The sequence below is a fragment of the Callithrix jacchus genome, chromosome 22 (assembly GCF_049354715.1).
Source record: "Callithrix jacchus isolate 240 chromosome 22, calJac240_pri, whole genome shotgun sequence".
In the NCBI taxonomy this organism is placed as follows: Eukaryota; Metazoa; Chordata; class Mammalia; order Primates; family Cebidae; genus Callithrix; species Callithrix jacchus.
In genome coordinates this window covers 49,227,335-49,250,689 of record NC_133523.1, presented here as the reverse complement: position 1 = coordinate 49,250,689, position 23,355 = coordinate 49,227,335, and the positions used below count along the sequence as shown (strand labels likewise).

Here is a 23,355-nt window from a genome sequence, read left to right as displayed (position 1 = left end):
TAGACTCCAATCTATTCTAACTAGTATCGTTATTAAAAAAAAGGAAACTTCTCAAAAAATTTCATGTGCCCCATAAATATATACACCTACTGTGTATACACAAAAATTAAAAATAAGAAAATTATAACAATTAAAAGGAAAAGTTTTCAAGGTGAAATTTGCACACAGAGACAAGCATAGGGGAAAATGATATGAAGATACCACCAATTTCTGTTGTTTACGCCACCAAGTCTGTGGTACTTCATTATAGCAGTTGGAGCCAACCAATACATCACAGGGAAGAAAGTTAGCAAGTTTGAGTCATATTTTACTGCCAAAGAGAGAAAAACAGCTTTATGTAACCCACTTTATCTTGGTAGAATTTGCAGCTACACTAAAAAAGTCCATTTTCAAGCGTATCATTTTTTGTTAGGTGTGTTTTTAAGAGCATATGAATTTAAAGTGATGATTTCCTACAGTACTTAGATCACACAGTAGGCAAACATTACAGGCTACTTAGTGTTCCATCCAAATGGTGTAATTTTTTAAATAGTGGGAGATCAACTAAGTTTAAAATGCTCCAACATAATTGGAAAGAAAAATATACAGAAATGGATCCTAAGGAAATGATTACAGATGAGTGTGAAAATCAGCTGAAAAATGTATCAGGATAGCATTGGTTATAATAGCCAAAATTAAGGCAAAAAAACCTATGTGACAGTAAGAGTTAAATAAGTAATGTTATGTTTACATAAAGCAATATTATATGAACCAAAAAAATAAGTAATACACTGATATGGTTTGGATCTGCATCCTCATCAAATCTCATGTTGAATTGGAGTCGCCAGTGTTGGAGGTGGGGCCTGGTGGGGGGTGACTGGATCAAGGGGTTGGTTTCTCAAGAATGGTTTAGCACCATCCCCTTGGTACTGCCTTCAGGTTAGTTTGTTCTTGTGAGATCTAGTCATTTAAAAGTATGTAGCACATTTCTCTTGCTTGTGGTCCTGCCATGTGAGACTCCTCACTCCCCCTTTGCATTCCCACCGTCAGAAATTTCCTGTGGTCTCCCCAAAAGCAGAAGCCACTCCTATGCTTCCTACATGGCCTGCAAAACTATGAGCCAATGATACCTCTTTTCTTTATAAACTCCCCAGTCTCAGGTATTTCTTTGTAGCAATGTGAGAAAAGACTAATAAATACACCACACAAAATATACAGAAAATAGGAAGAGTAAAATGACACCATTTACAATAACAAAGAAGAAAAAATCTAGTAATATACTTAACAAGACCTTTATGACAACTTGAAAACCCTACCCATGGACTTAAGAGGCCTGAATGAATTGAAATACACATCCTATTCCTGGATTAGGGGATTCAGTATCTTGAGTGTAATAATGGCAAAAAGCGAATAAAATGAACGAGTACATGTTAAAAGTGGTAAAATGTGAACAAGGTCTGTGGTCTAGTCGTCAGTACTGTTCCAGCATCAACCTCTCGGTTTGATATTATACCACTGGCATGTAGAATGTCGCCACTGGGACAAGCTGGGCGAAAGGTACTATTTTTGCAACTTCCTGTGAGTTTACAATGATTTCACAATGAAAAGTTAATTAGCTTTAGGGAGAGAACTGGATCAAGGTGGCAGCACTTCTTACCATTTACTCTTCTGAAAGCTTTTTTAAAAAACCACAATGCAGATATATTCTACTTAAAAGAGCATATTTTCTTCATCTAATGACTTCAACCCTCCTAAATACTACTTTTTTCCTAAAACTTTCCTTGTTATTTTTTTCCCTAAATTGATTCTATCCTGCCTAACAATATGCATTTTTTTTGTTATCTGTAAATAGGAAACGACTCCAGCATTCCACAGATGTGGCCACAATACCATCTTGAAAGTTAGGGAGAAAGAAAGGAACTATAAGAGCCAAATCTGCCCTGTAGTCCTCAAGATCAGCTCAGAAACCCTTTCTTCCCCTACTCTCCTTTCCCTCATTTTTCAAACACAAACACGTTGTCATAATAGGATTCCAGATACTGTGGAGCTATTATGGAGTCAGGTATTGAATTTGTACCTATAATTCCCGTGGGTACCTGGGGCAGAGGAGAGGGGGAGGGGAGCCATGGGGTAAGAGTGAGGGTAGGTCTGACCAAATCCAATGCCAGGACTGGATTCTGGACCTGGACTCGGGGACGAAGGTTCTATCTTAGAAAGCTCATGGGTGTCTTGGGAGATAGTTGCTTCATTCAGAGAATAGGCACAGCAGAGCCTGATCAGGATCCAAGACATCTGACCCTCGCACTATAGTTTCTCTGAACTAGGACATGCAGTCTTGAGGCATAAAGCTTTTTCCCTCAGTCCAGGACTTCCCAGATTCTCGCACCAAAGCGCCCCTAAAACAGCAGAAAGAAAGACACATTCTTGGGAGGTGGTTTAAAGAAAAGAAACACTGCCAAGTGACAGATTTCTCCTAAGGTTTCTTGACTCTCTTGACCACACCCCTTATTCTAGTATCACCAGGTGTTCAGAACAATCTCCAGTGTAGAAAGAAACTTGCTCCAGGGAACAACTCAGAGGACGGCCTACAGGATCAAAGAAAACCTTAAATGGAAAAATTCACTTTTGACCAGGGACAGCCATCAGTAAGCGCTGGCTGCCAGTCACAGAGGGAATGGCAGAAGTCCTAGCAGTGGTATCTGTTAGCTTGTATTTTTATTATTACCCCTACTAGTCACAAAAATGGGAAACCAGAACTAGTCCCTCACACATTCTCCCTACTACCTAGTTCCCAAAACTTGTTCAAGAGTCACCTGGGAGAAATCACAAGCCCTGGATTCTCCTTACACGTATACCCACCTATATAATCAGAAAAACTGGGTCTCAACATACGGGGGGGGGGGGCGGGTACCCACACACACACTCAAAAAAAACACTGGCTTCCCCCCCAACACACAACACTCAAGCACAAAAACCAGGCTCCAAAGGGTCAGTCGGATAGTATTTTAAGCTTCACGGGCTACAAGCACTGAACCCCGCCATTGTGCAAAAGCAGCCATAGAATATACGTAAATACACACAATCATACACATGCGAAGTCCGTGGTTCCCCACAGAGATGTACACACCGCAAACACTGGGCTCTAGAGCCGACAGTAAACACTTCCGGCTTCCGGCGGCCACACACAGCACGTGTTCCACCTACTCAACTCTGCCCTTCAGCAAAAGCCGATGGAGAAGCTCAGCAAACGTCCACGAGCACACACACTCACAGTCAGTGTCCTCCACCACGCATGAAACCACGAAAACCCGCTGAGCGACACACGTAGAAGGAAACACCACGGTTCGTCCTAACACGTATTCAGGGTCACACACTGTGGGTCTCATCTACACAACGGCGCGATCAAAACCCGGCACCCAAACGCCCCGATGACCCGGACGAGGCCACACTTCACACCTTCTGTCACAGACTCAAAATCACGCAACGGTCACCTCACACAACTCTACGGCGGACGCCCCCGGACCTTCCGCTCACTCCTCCGCGCTTCTCCCCTCCTCTCCGCTTCTTCCCTCCCATCCCCTTCTCCCCGCCCGGGTCAGCCTCACCGCCCCCGTCTCCGCCGCGGTCTCACCAACAGCCCGCCGGCTGCGCAGGCGCAGCAGCGCACCGACCAGCCTCCACAGGCCACGCAGAGGCCTTTGGGAAATGAAGTCCGGGCGCCACGCAAAGGGCTGTGGGTCTCTTCGCAGAAGATGCGGGTGAGTCCCCACTCTTAGCCGAAAGAAACATCCCTACGCTACTCTCCCGGGTCAGTTCATCTCAGACCCGCACAGATCAAAACCAGCGCAGCCCAAGCCCTCTTCACCTCACGTTCTGGGTGGGACCTTCCACAGCCTCCTTGCACCCCGGAGGCTAGATTTTGCACGATGATTCCGTAGTGCGCACGCGCGGGTGAGGCCGGCTCCAAACCTCGTAAATGTGGAGGCGAAGGGCGGTGGCGGGCGGGGGACAATAACCCCTCACACGGGAACGGGTAGGTGTGGGAGCGGGGAAGGGGGCGAACTGGGGAGGTAGGGCCTCGCTGTCCACACGTGATATCCTGAAAGGTTAAAAGACAGTCGGGCGTCGGTCGCCAAGGAGCCCGGTACGCGTGCCAACCTCGGGGGTGTGCGCAGGCGCAGGGCCTCGCGCGCCCGCGCCAAGGACTGCACCGAATGCGCGAGCGCGCCTGTGCGCGTGGCGCTGAGGGGGCGGGGCCTCAGGCCGAGTCTGGTGGAACTGTCCCCAAGAGGCAGGAGAGCGCGCGCCGCGTGGCCTTGTTTGGGGGCGGGGCCACGCGCCCACCTGCGTGGTGCGCGTGTGGAGCGGGGTGCGGTGCGCGGTCCCGGGGTCCCGGAGGGGAGTGCGCAGGCGCGGGGTCCCTGCGCTGCTGTCACGGTGGTCGCCGCTGGGGTCGGAGCCCGAGAAGACCGAGGTGAGGGGCCTGGTGAGAGTCTGAGTGTGTCTCTTTGAGAGCGTGGGCTACTGCGTGGACGTCCCAGACCGGGCGCGCGTGGGTTTGCGAGTCCGCGATGGCATGGGCGTCTGCGCGGGTGCTTGCGTGGGTGGTGGGCCCGCGACTGCGTGGGGTTTGCGCCGTTGCGCCGCTGTGGCTCTCGGGGTTTGTGCGCCTGAGGGTGACGTGGGCGCCGCGTGTGAGACGAGCCGTGTGTGCAGGTGTGTGAGGGGTCTGTGTCGGGAGTGCGGGTGTGTATCGCTGCGTGACCCACGCGAAGGAAACAATGGAGCCTGTGGGAAGCCAGACGTGGGTGTGTAACGCTGGGTGTGAAGATTTCTGCTGCTGGAGAGTGTGTGTGTGTGTGTGTGTGTGTGTGTGTCACGCTGACCTAGCCGTTTATTGTATCCTGGGGTTACTGTGTGATTTGCCTGGGTGTCTGCCACTTAGCCTCAGTGGCTTTGCGGTTGTGAGTGTGTGACTGTGTGATGGTGCCATTCTGGTGTACATCTTACCGTCACCATGGAAATGAAGGCCCTCCTGGGGAGAATTCTGAGCAGCTGGAAGGTGTGACAGGCTGCTCTGGAAATCTGTGACTCTGTTTCATTGTAATGACTTTCCTACTTGATAAAATAGCATGTTAATAGCACTTGCCTGGGTGTTAATGGAGGATGAAACAGGGTGACATAGCTGAAACACCCTGCACAGAGCTTGTCACATACTAATCACCGAGTTTAGGTGTTGGTTATAGTGCTGGTGGTCATTTTTCTCTGACCCCATCCAGAGGCAGAGGTAGTGGTGAATCCTGGGGGAGTCTGCATCTCTGAACTCGGGACTGGGTGGTCTTGGTCCTCATACCAGGGCATCTGACCATGTCCGGTTGAGCAGTGGTGCGCTGCCCTTGCCAAGCACCTGCATCATCTGTTTTCTGCATGTTTGCATTTCAATGGGAGGACAGAACCCTCCTCTGAAGCTGCAAATGGTTGCGTCCCCTTCCCACAAGGATAGCTTGGAAAATTAAGAGCATAGACTGGCGCCCCACTGTCTGGTGTTGACTTCTGGTTTCAGCACTGGCTAGCTGTGTGACTGACTGGGAGAGCTCACTTCAATCCACCACCCCTCAGATTCACCTGTAAAACAGTAGGAATAACAGAGCCAACCTCAGGTTTATGGTGACCTTAAGTAGAACTTGGCACAAGGAAGTGCTGCATAAATGGCCATCGTTTTATTATTAGCCTAAGAATCCCACACTTGGAGAATAAAATCCGTGTAGAAAAGCAAAAGGATGAATCCCAGAGTAAAGATTTCAGGTCCAGCTGTAAAAGAACTTGGACGTCTAGATCAGGGCTTACGTTCGGAATTGTGTAGTCAGGGTCCTGGGAGGGCAGCATTAGGATGGAGGAGGTGGGGTCAGGACCAAAGGATCTTCCTGATGGAGATGTCCTTAGGGAGTACATGGGGTTAAGAATAGAACTTTGAAGTGTCAGGGCCTAAGGGATGTTTCCATATAACACAGGGGTCTGGAAATGTTTCTGTCCAGACCAGTGTTTCTCAGCGTTGGCTCTAGGATGTTTGGGGCTAGATAGTTTTTTTGTTGGGTGGTGGGAGGGGGTGCTATTCTGTGTATTATAGGATGTTGTACAGCAACCCTGGGCTCTATTTACCATGTCAATAGCACACCGCACCTCCCTCAGGCTTGTGACAAACAAAAAAAGTGTCTCCAGACACTGTCAGGTATCCCCTGCAGAGGCAAAATTACTCTGATTGAGGGGACCGTGGTGCAGGTGCACCATGGACAGACCTGAGGCATGATGATAGGGAGAAGAGCAAGGGATCCTGGAAAGGCAGGGAGGGAAGAGATGATAAAGGGATAGCGTTCTGAGATAAGATGATAAAGGGATAGCGTTCTGAGATGAGAAGAAAGGTGTCCATGGCCTGCAGCCCAGGTAAGCTCTGAGATGCGTTTATTCATTCAGCCATCGAGCGCCTACCTTGGATTGGGCGCTGTGCCAGTCTCTCAGCAAAACAGGCAAGGTTCTTACTTAGCTGGAGATTGCATTTAGTAGGAGTGGCAACAATAATGTCTATAATAGGTGCTGATAGGTATTTTGAAAAGTAAAGCAGGGTAAAAGGATTACAGGGTGTTGGCAGGTGCTCTTTTCAGAGTCAATATCCAGGTTTCCCATGGGCATCTTGCTCAACTCCAGAGCCAGGAATGGCCACCAGCAGTGACCCTTGGGAATCCCTGGATTAGCGAATCGAAGAGTTTGACTTTGATCTGAGCAAAGACTCTTCTCTTCCTTGAGGTCTGGACTTGAACAGAAACAGGTCAGATCTCCAGCCCCGTGGTTGAGACTCTGAGACTCAGGCATTATTCTACACTGTGGCTTCACGTTACTGTCAACCTGGAATGCTTTATTTAAAAAACAAACAAGCAAGTGGCTCAGCCTCCATCCCCAGAGATGCTGATTTAATTGGTCTGGCATAGCGTGCTGCCGTCAGCCGTCACTATTGATCAGAAAGCTCCCAAGAGAGTAGTGTACGCACACGGTTGAGAGCTACAGCTCAGTGCCTGCAGCCCAGGCTCCTTTGGGGCCTTTGGGAATGAGACAAATTGATTTGGAGGAGTCAGGGGGAGGATGCGAGTGACCTCTGCTTGGATATGTTGTCGGAAACAGTCCTCAGAGTAGGGGTGCTCCTAGCCCTATCCTTTAAGTGAGGAAATCTAATCTGTTCCCAGGCAAAGTGGAGAAATGGCAGGCGAGACATGCATGTGCACAGCCTGTGTTCTTCCCGTAACGGCTGTGCCGAGGTCTTTGGAGATATTGCCTACATACGTCCCTGGCCTCTGGGGCTGGCAGGTTCAGACCGGGGGTGATCTTTGAATGTTTGACGGCTGGTACAGCAGAAGCTGACTGGCCCAAAGGAGACAACGAGGCTGTGGCAGTGCCTTTAATGGCTGCTTTTCAGTATATCAGGACCTTCCCTCAATTCAGTACCCAGCACAGCCCCGCAGGCTCAGAGGGGTGTCGGGGCAGGAGGGGAAAGCCCCTCAGTTATTTGCCTCCAGGGAGGCCACAGCCACTCTCCAGTAACTCTTTCAAGCATGTTCCTATCCAGGTTCCAGCCATCCTTACCTCAGGAGGACATAGCTTCGTGCCTTTCAAAGCCCTTTCCCATCTATCGTCAGGGACTCAGAAGATGAGCCAAGTTTATAGCCCTGCCTTGATGCGGTATGTGCAACCCAGCCTTATTTTGCTTCATTTGTTGTTTTGAAGATGTAATTATATGTTCATGACACGGAATGCCAAAGCATAGAGAGAAGAAAGCAGGTTTTGGATTTCCCACGCATGCAACCTGCTTCCTTTCTTTACGGACAGTTACTGCTAGGAACTTTGTGTTTATCCTTCCGGAGGCTTTTCAAACTCATATATTTGTATACTCTATTTTGCTTTTTTCTAAATGGCTTTTCTGTATTTTCCCCCTTATACCATTTTACCTTGGAGGTTTTTCAGCCCTGGTGCAGCTGAGGTTTTGAGCCAGCTCGTTCTCTGCTCTGGAGGGCTGGCCTGTGCATTGCAGGATGGTGACCAGCTTCCCTGGCCTCCACTCACTAGAGGCCAGCGACACCCCACCTCCCAGATGTGACAACCAAAAGTAGCCCCAGACATTGCGATTTCCCCTGGGGGGCAAAATTACTCCCAATTAGGAACCACTAATATGGTGTGACTTTGTTCCTTTTAATATGTGGCGTTGATTATATGCGTGTAATAATCACTTAGCCATTTTCCTATTGATGGGCCTTTAGGTTGTTTCCAATCTCCTGATAGTGGTAGTAATAGTAAAGTAATAATATTCTTAGCATTGGCCCTGCTTCCTGGCGCTACCTTAAATGTGTTGTGTATTTTGACCGATTTACTCTTCACCGCAACCCCGCACAATCATTGCTGTGTTTTGTCTCACCTGACGGATGAGGAAGCTCAGGCCTGGAGAGGACACCCAGAGTATCTAAGTCCGCACAGATAGCGGATGGCAGAGGTAAATATTACACCAAGACAGCTTGCTGCAGACCCACCCCCTTACCCAAGGGAATGCACTGCCTCTTTCTATAAACTCTGCCGCAGTGAACACCCCTGTGTGTCTCTCATTTTGCACATATACAAAGATGTCTGAAGACATGTACAGCAAATAAGCTTGCTGGATTAAAGAGTATGCAACAGGGATAAAGAATGTGTATCTTTGGTCTTAAAGACATTGCCAAATTGCCCTCCATTGAGGTTATTCCAATTTCTCTCCTCTAGCACTGGATAAGAATTCTATCCTCAGCCTTTTTAGTGGGCCTCAGTCTTCATTGGTTTGACCCTTGAACAATGTGAAAACTGCAGCATGAAAGCTTTACAACTCTCTGGAACAATTCATTTTACTTAAGGAATTGGAAGGGGAAAGCCAAGTGATCTGCTTATCTGGTAAGTCATTTAAAACATGATTTTTACATTAACACAAACCCAGATTTATTATGAAGTAGTATGCAAAAATGAACATGTTTCAAAACAAGAAATCAAAAGAGTTTTCTGTTATGGGCAGCTGCTGTGGGATATATCTCAAAACACAGAAATAGGCATCAGTCTTCCTCTCCTGTTCAGGGATATCTGCCCAAAGTTTGAGAATCCCAAGGCAAAGAATAGTGCTTTGTTCTTAAAGGCCCTGCAGCAGTGGTATGCTGGAGCCGGCTCACCCAGGCCGTTGTACACAGCTCTTCCCAGCCCCATGCCAAGTGACATCAGTTCAATAGCTTACACCTTGCTGTGGTGGGAGTATGTATTAGTCCATTCTCACACTGCTATAAAGAAATACCTGAGACTGGTCATTTATAAAGAAAAGAAGTTTAATTGGCTCACAGTTCTGCAAGCTGTACAGGATGCATAGCAGCTTCCAGGGAGGCCTCAGGAAACTTCCACTCATGGCAGAAGGTGAAGTGGGAGGAGTTGCCTTCCATGGCTAGAGCGGGAGAAAGAGGAAGGAGGCTGGGGCTACACACTTTTAAACAACCAGATCTCGCGAGAACTCTATCATGAGAACAGCACTAAAGCATGCTCAACCAGTCATGAAGAATCCACCCCCATGATCCAGTGACCTCCCACCAGATCCCACCTCCAACATTCGGGATGACAATTGAACATGAGATGTGGATGGGGACCCAGATCCAAACCATAGCAGGGTATTTACTCCATGGAAGTTAGTCTACGCTATAAATCACCCCTGCCGCAAGCTGCTTGTTAAACATTCCCAGCACGCCACTGTCCTGAGGTCCAGCAAAGCCCAGAATTCAGGTGTCCAGGATTCAGGGCAGATCCCTTGGTCCCCATCTCTGTACCAAGGAAGCCTCACTCAGAAAAGTCAGAATCAAAGGCCAGTCTACTCAGTTTGTCACCAAGCCCTCACTCCTCAGTCTTAACATCATGTGCTCAAATTTTCCCTAACTCCTATGGCCACTCTACTGTGACGGAAACATACCTATGGGGATGTTTCAGGAAGGATTTTGCCACACTGACACCTCCCGTACCCTGCCAGGTGGATAGTAGACTTCTGCCCTGTATGAGAGTGCAGAGTGTGCAGCTTGTGGATAGGGCCTCAAATCCAGGCTCCATCAGTTACAGCTCTGTGGCAACAGGCAGGTTATCGACCTTCTCTCATCCCCGCCATGCAAAATAGGAACGCTGGGTGGTTGGTTTGCCATTAAAAGCTAAAGGGGATGGTGTGATGCATATAAAGGATCCAGGACGGCTTTCATTCCCATCATTCTTAACTGAGGAGGTGATGTCGCCACCCAGGCACTGAGCACATTCAACACACACACCTGAGCACATGGGCAAAGGACAGTACATGTGACCCACAGAACTGACCCCACCTGGCACTTGTGACCTCAGCAGCAAGATGAAAATACAGTTCACCTTAATGCAGCGGTGACTCCTATGATCTCATCTCACCCAGCAGCCCTCTGCCCTCCTTCTGTGAAGGTAAAGGAGGGAGGTTAAAGACTCAGCAAGGTTCAGTAACTTACCCAAGGTCACACAGCTGCACACTTGAGACCATTGGTCAGCTCATTGTCTGGTGGAGGACAAGAGGTGAAGCCGAAAGGCAAATGTGCTCACAGTAGGATGTGTTTCCCCTGTGAAGAAGTCATACTGATACGTGTGAAAGACACGCTTACCCGGTTTAGGGGCTGAGGGAAGGCTCCTTGAAAATGTGTTGGTAAAGGAAGTTACTATTTATGACAGAGCCATTCAGTCATTCACTTAGCAAACACTTAAGCCCTTTCTGTGTGCTCGATGCTGCTCTAAGGCACTTGGAATACAGAGACTCCTGTCCTCAGGGTGGCTGACAGTTAGCACTAGACATAGCAAGTAAGCAAATTCTGTACGGTATTACACCATGATAAGAGCTACTGAAAAAAGAACTATCTAACCAGCTGTGAGAGGTAGGTGGGGTGGGGCAGCTTGCGTTACTCAATGGAATGGGTAGTGAGGTTTGCTGAGAAGGTGAGGTTTGAGCAGACTGAAGGAAGTGAGGTGGGGCTGTGGCAGCCCATTCAGGGACTAGCAGGGAGGCCCTGGCATGGGGGTGGGGGTGTGGGACCCGAATTTGACTCTTCATGCTTACAACTCCCTCCAGAAGTAGGCTTTATATTGTCCCCAATTGAGAGGTGGGGAAATTGTGGCACAGGGAGGTTCAGTGGCTTGCTCAGGGTAACACAGCTGATAGGAACACTTGTCACTCTCAGGGGGTTTGACCCCAGAATGATGTGTTTACCAGGAAAAGGAATGGGAAACTGTAAGGAGCCGCCTCGCCCTTCCCTTTGACCCTGGCTAAAAACAAGGTAGGCTCCTGAGTTTCCTCAGCATGAGGGAGGTCTGGATGCGCATACACGTGTGTGTGTGCGTGTGTGTGTGTGTGTGCATGTGTGTGTGCATGCACGTGTGTGTGCACGTGTGTGTGCGTGTGTGTGTGCATGTGTGCATGTGTGTGCGTGCGTGTGTGCATGTGTGTGTGCATGTGTGTGCGCATGTGTGCATGTGTGCGTGCGTGCACGTGTGCGTGCATGTGTGTGCATGTGTGTGTGCGTGTGCGTGCGTGCGTGTGTGCGTGTGCGTGTGTGCATGTGTGTGTGCATGTGTGTGCGTGTGTGCATGTGTGTGTGTGTGTGTGCGTGTGTGTGTGCATGTGTGTGCACACGCACGCATCTGCAAGAGGGAGGCAGGCAGGGCTGAAAGGAGTGGGCTCTCAGGCCGGCTTCAGCAATCACCAGCCGACCTCTTCATCTCACCCTAGCCCTGTGATTCCCCAGAATGTTTTCAGCACCAGGTCACTGACAGAGCAAAAGAAACCCATACATTGGGCATGAGGACTGGAAGGACATGGTGGAAGGGTCAGTCTGTTCATTTTCTCTTGCTGCTGTGACAAATTGCCACAAACTTAATGGCTTCCAAGTATACTCATTTATTCTCTTACAGTTCTGAACGGCAAAGCTACCTCAGCAGGTGTTCCTTCCTCTGCAAGGCCAGCAGCATAGCTTCCATCTTGCAATTTCTTTTTCTCTCTGACTCTGATCCTTCTGCCGCCCTTTTATAAAGAGGACCCTTATATTTAAGTTGAACCCACTTGGGCAATCCAAGATTGTGCTATTGAGAAATGTCTCTTTAGCCTTTGACCTGTTTCCTGGCATACAACTCTTGAAATCTTAGAATTTTCAGTGATGTCGGTGAACTCGAAATAACAGACAAGTCTCAGTCAATTTAGAAAGTTTATTTTGCCAAGGCCAAGGACAGACCCATGACACAGCCTCAGGAGGTCCTGACATGTGCCCAAGGTAGTTGGGGCACAGCTAGGTTTTATGTGGTTTTGGGAAACATGAGACATCAGCCAATATATGTGATATGTACATTGGTTTGGTCCGGAAAGGTGGGACAACTTGAAGTGACGGAGGGGGCTTCCCGGTCATAGGTAGATAAGAGACAAATAGTTGCATTCCTTTGAGTCTGATTAGCCTTTCACTGAACATGCAGTTTACATGTGAGAGGAGGGTAGAGGAGTAGTCACTTATGCCTTAGTCTGGCTTAGTGAAATAGGGCAGAGGAAGCAATCAGATATGCTTTTATCTCATTAATTCTGTGTGTCCTTTGTCCAAAAAGAATTTCATTGTGGGAAAATTACGAGGGAGGTATGTGTTCAGTAATGGGAGGCATGTTTGCCTGAAGCAGTTCCCAGCTTTACTTCCCTTTGGCTTAGTGATTTTGGGATCTGGAGATTTTGTTGTTGTTTTTGAGATGGAGTGTTGCTCTGTCACCCAGGCTGGAGTGCAGTGGTGTGATTTTGGCTCACTGCAACCTCTGCCTCCCAGGTTCAAGCGATTCTCCTGCCTCAGCATCCTGAGTAGCTGGGATTATAGGCATGTGCTAATTTTTATATTTTTAGTGGAGGTGGTTGTAAGGCCGGTTGTCTCACCGGGGGCCGAATGGACATACCCATTCCTCTCCGTATCTGAAAACTACATCATTCTGAGTGCATTACTCAGCATCTGGCCTCTCCTCACGGGCTCCCCACACCCATTTCCGCATTCCCATCTCAGTCCTGTACTCATCAGCAAATTAGGCACTCAACCCCACCGAAATTTAAAAATCCCACCGAAATTTAAAAATCCCACCAAGACCTGCTCTATGGCAGCTTGCCCCGTACGTCCTCAGCCAGCCCACTTGCCAGCAGCCCCGCCTGGCTGCCAATGGCGGCTCGCCTCGTCCATGCCCAGTCCCTTCATAACCAATGAGACTACCTCCACTTTGTTTCCCCCACAGCCAATCAACTACCTCCACTCCCTATACAACCCCATGCCCTAAGAAGAGAAGCACAGCTTCTCTAGCCCCTTTCCCGGACCATAGAACCTCGCCCGGGAGCTGAATAAATTGGCTTTTACTTTTTTACTCCAGTCTCTGTTTCCTCATTTAACTCGGCAATAAACCTTACAGTGGTGTTTCTCCATTTTGACCAGGCTGGTCTTGAACTACTGACCTGAAGTGATCTTCCCGCTTCAGCCTCCCAAAGTGCTGGGATTACAGGTGTGAGCCACCATACCCTTTTTCTTTTACATGTCTTTTGTATGCTAATGAGATGGCTGGTGGCTGGCAGCCCCTGGGTAGCTTCCGAATGGGGTTAATAACCAGAAAGACCAAGGCAGAACTAGACAGTTGGGACTTCCAACTCTACCCTCCAACCTCTGGGCAGGGAAGAAAGACTAAAGGTTAAGTTGGTCACCAAGGGCCCGTAGTGTAATCAGTCTTGCCTGTGTAATGAAGCCACCATAAAACTCAGAAGGACAGGTTTGAGGAGCTGCTGGGTGTCTGAACAGGTGGAGGTTCCTGGAGGGTTCCCCAGGAAGGCATGGAAGCTCCGCACCACCTCTCACATTCCTTGTATTTCCACACATGTCCTCTATTCTTTGGAATATCCTTCATAATCAGCCAGTAAATGTAAGTTTTCTTTTTTTTTTTTTTTGCCTGAGTTCCGTGAGCTGCTTTAGCAAATTATTAATAATTGAACACAAAAAGGGAGTTATGAGAACCCCAACTTAAAGCCAGTCAGTCAGAAGTTCCTGAAGTCCGGACTTGCAGCCGGTGTCTGAAGGTGCGGCAGTCTTGGGGGCTGAGCCCTCAAGCTCTGGGATCTGATTCTATCCCCAGGAACATAGTGTCAGAACTGAGTTGGAGGACACCCAGCTGGTGTCCACTGCAGAGATGATTGCTTGCTTGGTGTGTGAGGAAAACACACATGTGGTCATGGAAGTGCTCTGTATTGATTGTTGTGGTGTGAGAGCAGAGGTAAACGGTTTGTGTTTTTTCCGCTTTCAGGATAATCTCCCCTCGCTACCTCCAAGATCCTTAACTCAGATCTGCAAAGTGAGATCTGCTAAGTTCCTTTTGCTATGTGAGGTGCCATATTCATGGGTTCTGAAACTTAGGATGTTCATATCTTTGGGGGGCTATTACTCTGGTCTACCACAGTCACTAATGCCCCAGCACCCTCATTCCCCGGCAGATGAAGTCAGGTATCCCCTTAGACTGATGTGGCCGGCATAGCACACCCTGCTAATTAGAGGCCCCTCCTGGACCGTGGCCCCTGGACCTTCTTGCCTGGTGAGTGTTGCTGGAAAAGTGGGTCTCAATCCAGACCATAAGAGAGGGTTCTTGGATATTGCACAGGAAGGAAATTCAAGGTGAGCCACATAGCACAGTGAAAGAAGCCAGTTTGTTGGAAACTTCTCTTACAGAGTAGGGTGTTCTCAGAAAGCGGGAGGAGGAATTGGAACCTGTAAGGAGCTGTAATTAAACCTGGAATGTGCGGGTGTGCTTTCTGAAGGTAGGGCTATTTGTGCTCTCAGTGACCATTCATCTTTCACCCTAAGCCTGGTCATTGACGTCTCTGAGGAGAGTCAGCTGCAGTCTCAGGACGTCTGGACATTCTGCAGGCTTGGTGGGAGAGGCTCTGTGTGTCCACACATTTTCTGTAGTCATAGTTGGTCAGCTTGGGATGTGGCTATTTTCAGACTATAAGCATTAACCTTAAGCAGGGGACTTGTGAGTGTCCACCTATTCACTTGAGGATAGAGCCACTCTGGTCATGCTTTATTAAACTAGAGGCCTGGTAACCAGGGGTCCCACTAAACAAGAGCACTAGAGTGGGTGTGGCTCAGGACACCGTCCTGAGGGGCCAGGAAGCCATACTTCCAGCTGCCTCCCACTGGGGCCAGGACGTTGATCATGTGCCCACTCAGCTCCATCTGTAGCAGAACAGCTGTTCATTAGAACCTCTCTGTAAGGCTGATACATCTCAGGGGTGTGATAGAGGAGTGGTTACCTCTTACTGGCTTATGTTTCAGAGTCCACAAGGCCACCTCCCAGGTTTAAGCATTCTCGAGGGCCTCCCAGGACCCAGCCGGTAGTCATGCTCACAGCTAGTGATTTATTACAGCCAAAGAATGCAGAGCAGTATCGGCAAAGGGAAGGGTGCACGGAGCAGAGCCTGGGGAAGTCAGGGCCAGGCTCCCAGGAGTCCTCTCCCAGTGCAGTCCTGAGTGACATACTAATTCCCTTAGTAATGAATTAGAACAACACATACAAGGTACTATCTGCACAGCATGGCCGTTAGAGACTCAGTGTCCACATTTGGTATAGTGAGCTGCTCACGTCAGCGTCCTTTGCTTGGCACATACCAAAATTGCAGACTCCCAGAAGGAAAGCAGGGGTTCATCGTAAGACATAAATTGTGGGCTCCCTGCACCACACATGCAGGGAAGTTGAAGGTATTCTTAATAGTTAAGAAGAGTTTTATATCCGTGTAGGGAACTTCCTCCCACCCAGGTCCGTAGACACCAGCCTGGGGCTGACCCTTCACACAGGACTCTTGGGAGAGCGGCCTCAAGCCTGCCCTGCTGGTCTTCTCTGCTCAGCTTGTTACCTCTGACATGGGCAGACGGAAGGGTGGCACACTGTATGGTTAAGAGCCAGGCATTCAGGACAAATATCCAGGTTTGAACCCTGGCTCTGGCAATGGTCTACCTTATGACCTTGGGCAAGCAATTCCTTCCTCTCTGTGCTTCTGTCTCTTCATCTGGAAAATGGCATTAGAGCCAGACTTGCCACCAGATGTGAGAATTAAAATGGTCATCTTAGCACGTGTAGCACTCAACATTTATTTATCCTGTTAATAATTCATGTTAGCACTTCTATTCCTACTGCTACCTTATCCTACAAAGAGAGAAGCGTAACAACCCAAGCATTCTGCCTAGCTTCTCTTAAATAGGACAAGGCCATCTTAGGATTCACATTTCATATAAAAACATATCCGTTATTGGGTCGGGTGCGGTGTCTCACACCTATAATCCCAGCACTTTGGGAGGCTGAGGCGGGTGGATCACGAGGTCAAGAGATCGAGACCATCCTGGTCAACATGGTGAAACCCTGTCTCTACTAAAAATACAAAAATTAGCTGGGCACGGTGGCGCGTGCCTGTAATCCCAGCTACTCAGGAGGCTGAGACAGGAGAATTGCCTGAACCCAGGAGGCGGAGGTTGTGGTGAGCCGAGATCGCGCCATTGCACTCCAGCCTGGGTAACAAGAGCGAAACTCCGTCTCAAAAAAAACAAAAAAAACACACCCGTTATCTAACTCTGAACTCAAGCATAATGGCCTTGGATTTATTTATCTTCTTCTACCTCCAACCCCAGGGGGACAAAACCAACATCTGTAGAGGGAACGTCTGTTACTTCCATTTTTCCAGGCTGTATCCTGCTGTACTTCTTTTCATGAAAAAGTCACAGAAAGCTTTTGGGGACATTTCTGCTGTTGGCACCACGGTATGATGATGGCATTCTTTGGAGACATGCACTGGAACATTTATGGATAAACTGTCACCATGTCTGCAGCTTTCAGACGATTGCTTTTTTAAAAAAGTGTGTCAGAAATGTTGACATTTGGTGAAGAGTAATGAGGCATTCATCGTATCATTTTCTCAAGATCTCAAGCTTCCCACAATATGGGGAATGAAAAGTATGTCCCCATTTCTGTCCTCTCCAAAGACAAGTGCAGAGGACCAGGGAATGGCTGCAGCAGAACTGTCTCTCTGGGATGGGGTTTCAGCATACTGAGGATTTGGCTGAGTTAGGCAACGAGTGTTTACTGAGCAGCTGCTCTGTGCTAGGTGGGTTCTCAGCCCTGGGAGAAGAGGGGGAACAAAACAAAGTCTCTGCTTTCCAGCTCAGGTCATTGTGTGTGTGTAGGGAGAGGGCAGGTACTATCCACATAGACACCCGCATAAACAAGCTGTTTTCAGAAAGTGGTACATGCTATGAGGAGAACGGAGCAATACAATAATACACTGTCCCGCACAGAGATAACGTGAGGACATCATTTTACACTGTAATAATACACTACCCCGCAGAGAGATAACGTGAGGGACATCATTTTACACTGTAATAATACACTGCCCCGCAGAGAGATAACGTGAGGGACATCATTATAGATTGTAATAATACACTGCCCCGCAGAGAGATAACGTGAGGGACATCATTATAGATTGTAATAATACACTGCCCCGCAGAGAGATAACGTGAGGGACATCATTATAGATTGTAATAATACACTGCCCCGCAGAGAGATAACGTGAGGGACGTCATTTTACACTGTAATAATACACTGTCCCGCAGAGAGATAACGTGAGGACGTCATTATAGATTGTAATAATACACTGCCCCGCACAGAGATAACGTGAGAGACGTCATTTTACACTGTAATAATACACTGTCCCGCAGAGAGATAACGTGAGGGACGTCATTATAGATTGTAATAATACACTGCCCCGCAGAGAGATAACGTGAGGGACGTCATTTTACACTGTAATAATACACTGTCCCGCAGAGAGATAACGTGAGGACGTCATTTTACACTGTAATAATACACTGCCCCGCAGAGAGATAACGTGAGGGACATCATTATAGATTGTAATAATACACTGCCCCGCAGAGAGATAACGTGAGGGACGTCATTATAGATTGTAATAATACACTGCCCCGCAGAGAGATAACGTGAGGACGTCATTATAGATTGTAATAATACACTGCCCCGCAGAGAGATAACGTGAGGGACATCATTATAGATTGTAATAATACACTGCCCCGCAGAGAGATAACGTGAGGGACATCATTATAGATTGTAATAATACACTGCCCCGCAGAGAGATAACGTGAGGGACGTCATTTTACACTGTAATAATACACTGTCCCGCAGAGAGATAACGTGAGGACGTCATTTTACACTGTAATAATACACTGCCCCGCAGAGAGATAACGTGAGGGACATCATTATAGATTGTAATAATACACTGCCCCGCAGAGAGATAACGTGAGGGACGTCATTATAGATTGTAATAATACACTGCCCCGCAGAGAGATAACGTGAGGACGTCATTATAGATTGTAATAATACACTGCCCCGCAGAGAGATAACGTGAGGGACATCATTATAGATTGTAATAATACACTGCCCCGCAGAGAGATAACGTGAGGGACATCATTATAGATTGTAATAATACACTGTCCCGCACAGAGATAACGTGAGAGACGTCATTTTACACTGTAATAATACACTGCCCCGCAGAGAGATAACGTGAGGGACATCATTATAGATTGTAATAATACACTGCCCCGCAGAGAGATAACGTGAGGGACGTCATTATAGATTGTAATGATACACTGCCCCGCAGAGAGATAACGTGAGGACGTCATTATAGATTGTAATGATACACTGCCCCGCAGAGAGATAACGTGAGGACGTCATTATAGATTGTAATAATACACTGCCCCGCAGAGAGATAACGTGAGGGACATCATTATAGATTGTAATAATACACTGTCCCGCAGAGAGATAACGTGAGGATGTCATTATAGATTGTAATAATACACTGCCCCGCAGAGAGATAACGTGAGGGACGTCATTATAGATTTTAATAATACACTGCCCCGCAGAGAGATAACGTGAGGGACGTCATTTTACACTGTAATAATACACTGTCCCCGCAGAGAGATAACGTGAGGACGTCATTTTACACTGTAATAATACACTGCCCCGCAGAGAGATAACGTGAGGGACGTCATTATAGATTGTAATAATACACTGCCCCGCAGAGAGATAACGTGAGGGACATCATTATAGATTGTAATAATACACTGTCCCGCAGAGAGATAACGTGAGGATGTCATTATAGATTGTAATAATACACTGCCCCGCAGAGAGATAACGTGAGGGACATCATTATAGATTTTAATAATACACTGCCCCGCAGAGAGATAACGTGAGGGACGTCATTTTACACTGTAATAATACACTGTCCCCGCAGAGAGATAACGTGAGGACGTCATTTTACACTGTAATAATACACTGCCCCGCAGAGAGATAACGTGAGGGACGTCATTATAGATTGTAATAATACACTGTCCCGCAGAGAGATAACGTGAGGACGTCATTATAGATTGTAATAATACACTGCCCCGCAGAGAGATAACGTGAGGGACGTCATTTTACACTGTAATAATACACTGTCCCGCAGAGAGATAACGTGAGGGACGTCATTATAGATTGTAATAACACACTGCCCCGCAGAGAGATAACGTGAGGGACGTCATTTTACACTGTAATAATACACTGTCCCCGCAGAGAGATAACGTGAGGGACATCATTGTAGATTGTAATAATACACTGTCCCGCAGAGAGATAACGTGAGGACGTCATTATAGATTGTAATAATACACTGCCCCGCAGAGAGATAACGTGAGGACGTCATTATAGATTGTAATAATACACTGCCCCGCAGAGAGATAACGTGAGGGACATCATTATAGATTGTAATAATACACTGCCCCGCAGAGAGATGACGTGAGGGACATCATTTTACACTGTAATAATACACTGCCCCGCAGAGAGATAACGTGAGGGACGTCATTTTACACTGTAATAATACACTGCCCCGCAGAGAGATAACGTGAGGGACGTCATTTTACACTGTAATAATACACTGTCCCCGCAGAGAGATAACGTGAGGGACATCATTATAGATTGTAATAATACACTGCCCCGCAGAGAGATGACGTGAGGGACATCATTTTACACTGTAATAATACACTGCCCCGCAGAGAGATAACGTGAGGGACGTCATTTTACACTGTAATAATACACTGCCCCGCAGAGAGATAACGTGAGGGACGTCATTTTACACTGTAATAATACACTGTCCCCGCAGAGAGATAACGTGAGGGACATCATTGTAGATTGTAATAATACACTGCCCCGCAGAGAGATAACGTGAGGGACATCATTTTACACTGTAATAATACACTGTCCCGCAGAGAGATAACGTGAGGACGTCATTTTACACTGTAATAATACACTGCCCCGCAGAGAGATAACGTGAGGGACGTCATTTTACACTGTAATAATACACTGCCCCGCAGAGAGATAACGTGAGGACGTCATTATAGATTGTAATAATAAACTGCCCCGCAGAGAGATAACGTGAGGACGTCATTATAGATTGTAATAATACACTGCCCCGCAGAGAGATAACGTGAGGGACATCATTATAGATGGTAATAATACACTGCCCCGCAGAGAGATAACGTGAGGGACGTCATTATAGATTGTAATAATACACTGCCCCGCAGAGAGATAACGTGAGGACGTCATTTTACACTGTAATAATAAACTGCCCCGCAGAGAGATAACGTGAGGATGTCATTATAGATTGTAATAATACACTGTCCCGCAGAGAGATAACGTGAGGACGTCATTTTACACTGTAATAATACACTGTCCCGCAGAGAGATACCGTGAGGGACATCATTATAGATTGTAATAATACACTGCCCCGCAGAGAGATAACGTGAGGGACGTCATTATAGATTGTAATAATACACTGCCCCGCAGAGAGATAACGTGAGGATGTCATTTTACACTGTAATAATACACTGCCCCGCAGAGAGATAACGTGAGGGACGTCATTTTACACTGTAATAATACACTGCCCCGCAGAGAGATAACGTGAGGACGTCATTTTACACTGTAATAATACACTGCCCCGCAGAGAGATAACGTGAGGGACGTCATTTTACACTGTAATAATACACTGCCCCGCAGAGAGATAACGTGAGGGACGTCATTTTACACTGTAATAATACACTGCCCCGCAGAGAGATAACGTGAGGACGTCATTTTACACTGTAATAATACACTGCCCCGCAGAGAGATAACGTGAGGGACGTCATTTTACACTGTAATAATACACTGCCCCGCAGAGAGATAACGTGAGGGACGTCATTATAGATTGTAATAATACACTGCCCCGCAGAGAGATAACGTGAGGGACATCATTTTACACTGTAATAATACACTGCCCCGCAGAGAGATAACGTGAGGACGTCATTATAGATTGTAATAATACACTGCCCCGCAGAGAGATAACATGAGGGACATCATTATAGATTGTAATAATACACTGCCCCGCAGAGAGATAACGTGAGGGACATCATTTTACACTGTAATAATACACTGTCCCGCAGAGAGATAACGTGAGGACGTCATTATAGATTGTAATAATACACTGCCCCGCATAGAGATAACATGAGGGACATCATTATAGATTGTAATAATACACTGCCCCGCAGAGAGATAACGTGAGGGACGTCATTATAGATTGTAATAATACACTGCCCCACAGAGAGATAACGTGAGGGACGTCATTATAGATTGTAATAATACACTGCCCCGCAGAGAGATAACGTGAGGGACATCATTTTACACTGTAATAATACACTGCCCCACAGAGAGATAACGTGAGGACGTCATTTTACACTGTAATAATACACTGCCCCGCAGAGAGATAACGTGAGGGACGTCATTATAGATTGTAATAATACACTGCCCCGCAGAGAGATAACGTGAGGGACATCATTATAGATTGTAATAATACACTGCCCCGCAGAGAGATAACGTGAGGACGTCATTTTACACTGTAATAATACACTGCCCCGCAGAGAGATAACGTGAGGGACGTCATTATAGATTGTAATAATACACTGCCCCGCAGAGAGATAACGTGAGGACGTCATTATAGATTGTAATAATACACTGCCCCGCAGAGTGATAACGTGAGGGACGTCATTATAGATTGTAATAATACACTGCCCCGCAGAGAGATAACGTGAGGGACGTCATTTTACACTGTAATAATACACTGCCCCGCAGAGAGATAACGTGAGGGACGTCATTATAGATTGTAATAATACACTGCCCCGCAGAGAGATAACGTGAGGGACGTCATTTTACACTGTAATAATACACTGCCCCGCAGAGAGATAACGTGAGGGACGTCATTTTACACTGTAATAAGACACTGCCCCGCAGAGAGATAACGTGAGGGACGTCATTTTACACTGTAATGATACACTGCCCCGCAGAGAGATAACGTGAGGGACATCATTATAGATTGTAATAATACACTGCCCCGCAGAGAGATAACGTGAGGACGTCATTTTACACTGTAATAATACACTGCCCCGCAGAGAGATAACGTGAGGACGTCATTATAGATTGTAATAATACACTGTCCCGCAGAGAGATAACGTGAGGACGTCATTTTACACTGTAATAATACACTACCCCGCAGAGAGATAACGTGAGGACGTCATTATAGATTGTAATAATACACTGCCCCGCAGAGAGATAACGTGAGGACGTCATTTTACACTGTAATAATACACTGTCCCGCAGAGAGATAACGTGAGGGATGTCATTTTACACTGTAATAATACACTGTCCCTCAGAGAGATAACGTGAGGACATCATTATAGATTGTAATAATACACTGCCCCGCAGAGAGATAACGTGAGGACGTCATTTTACACTGTAATAATACACTGTCCCTCAGAGAGATAACGTGAGGACATCATTATAGATTGTAATAATATACTGCCCCGCAGAGAGATAACGTGAGGACGTCATTTTACACTGTAATAATACACTGCCCCGCAGAGAGATAATGTGAGGGACGTCATTTTACACTGTAATAATACACTGCCCCGCAGAGAGATAACGTGAGGACGTCATTTTACACTGTAATAATACACTGCCCCACAGAGAGATAACGTGAGGGACGTCATTATAGATTGTAATGATACACTGCCCCACAGAGAGATAACGTGAGGGACGTCATTATAGATTGTAATAATACACTGCCCCGCAGAGAGATAACGTGAGGGACGTCATTATAGATTGTAATAATACACT

At 47.0% G+C, this 23,355-nt stretch overlaps 2 protein-coding genes across 36 annotated transcripts in view; one reads left to right on the top strand and one right to left on the bottom strand.

Moving 5' to 3' along the window:
- Positions 1–4,150, bottom strand: part of ZNF471 (zinc finger protein 471) — a 40,601-nt gene extending 36,451 nt beyond the window's left edge. For 7 of the 13 annotated variants that reach the window (XM_078361645.1, XM_017967807.4, XM_078361654.1 and 4 more), the window contains exon 1: positions 3,585–3,622. The gene's annotated coding sequence lies outside the window, so the exon portion shown is untranslated. Of the gene's footprint in view, positions 1–3,435; positions 3,645–3,844 lie in introns of those variants that run through there. The other 6 variants (XM_078361656.1, XM_078361648.1, XM_078361650.1 and 3 more) reach the window with 5 other exon arrangements.
- The window catches only part of ZNF667 (zinc finger protein 667), a 52,145-nt gene continuing 32,462 nt past the window's right edge, over positions 3,673–23,355 (top strand). For 2 of the 23 annotated variants that reach the window (XM_078361665.1, XM_054250512.2), the window contains exons 1-3: positions 3,673–3,737; positions 7,595–7,707; positions 8,776–8,940. The gene's annotated coding sequence lies outside the window, so the exon portion shown is untranslated. Of the gene's footprint in view, positions 4,013–4,239; positions 4,454–4,606; positions 4,696–7,594; positions 7,708–8,449; positions 8,513–8,775; positions 8,941–11,287; positions 11,352–23,355 lie in introns of those variants that run through there. The other 21 variants (XM_054250515.2, XM_054250509.2, XM_078361667.1 and 18 more) reach the window with 19 other exon arrangements.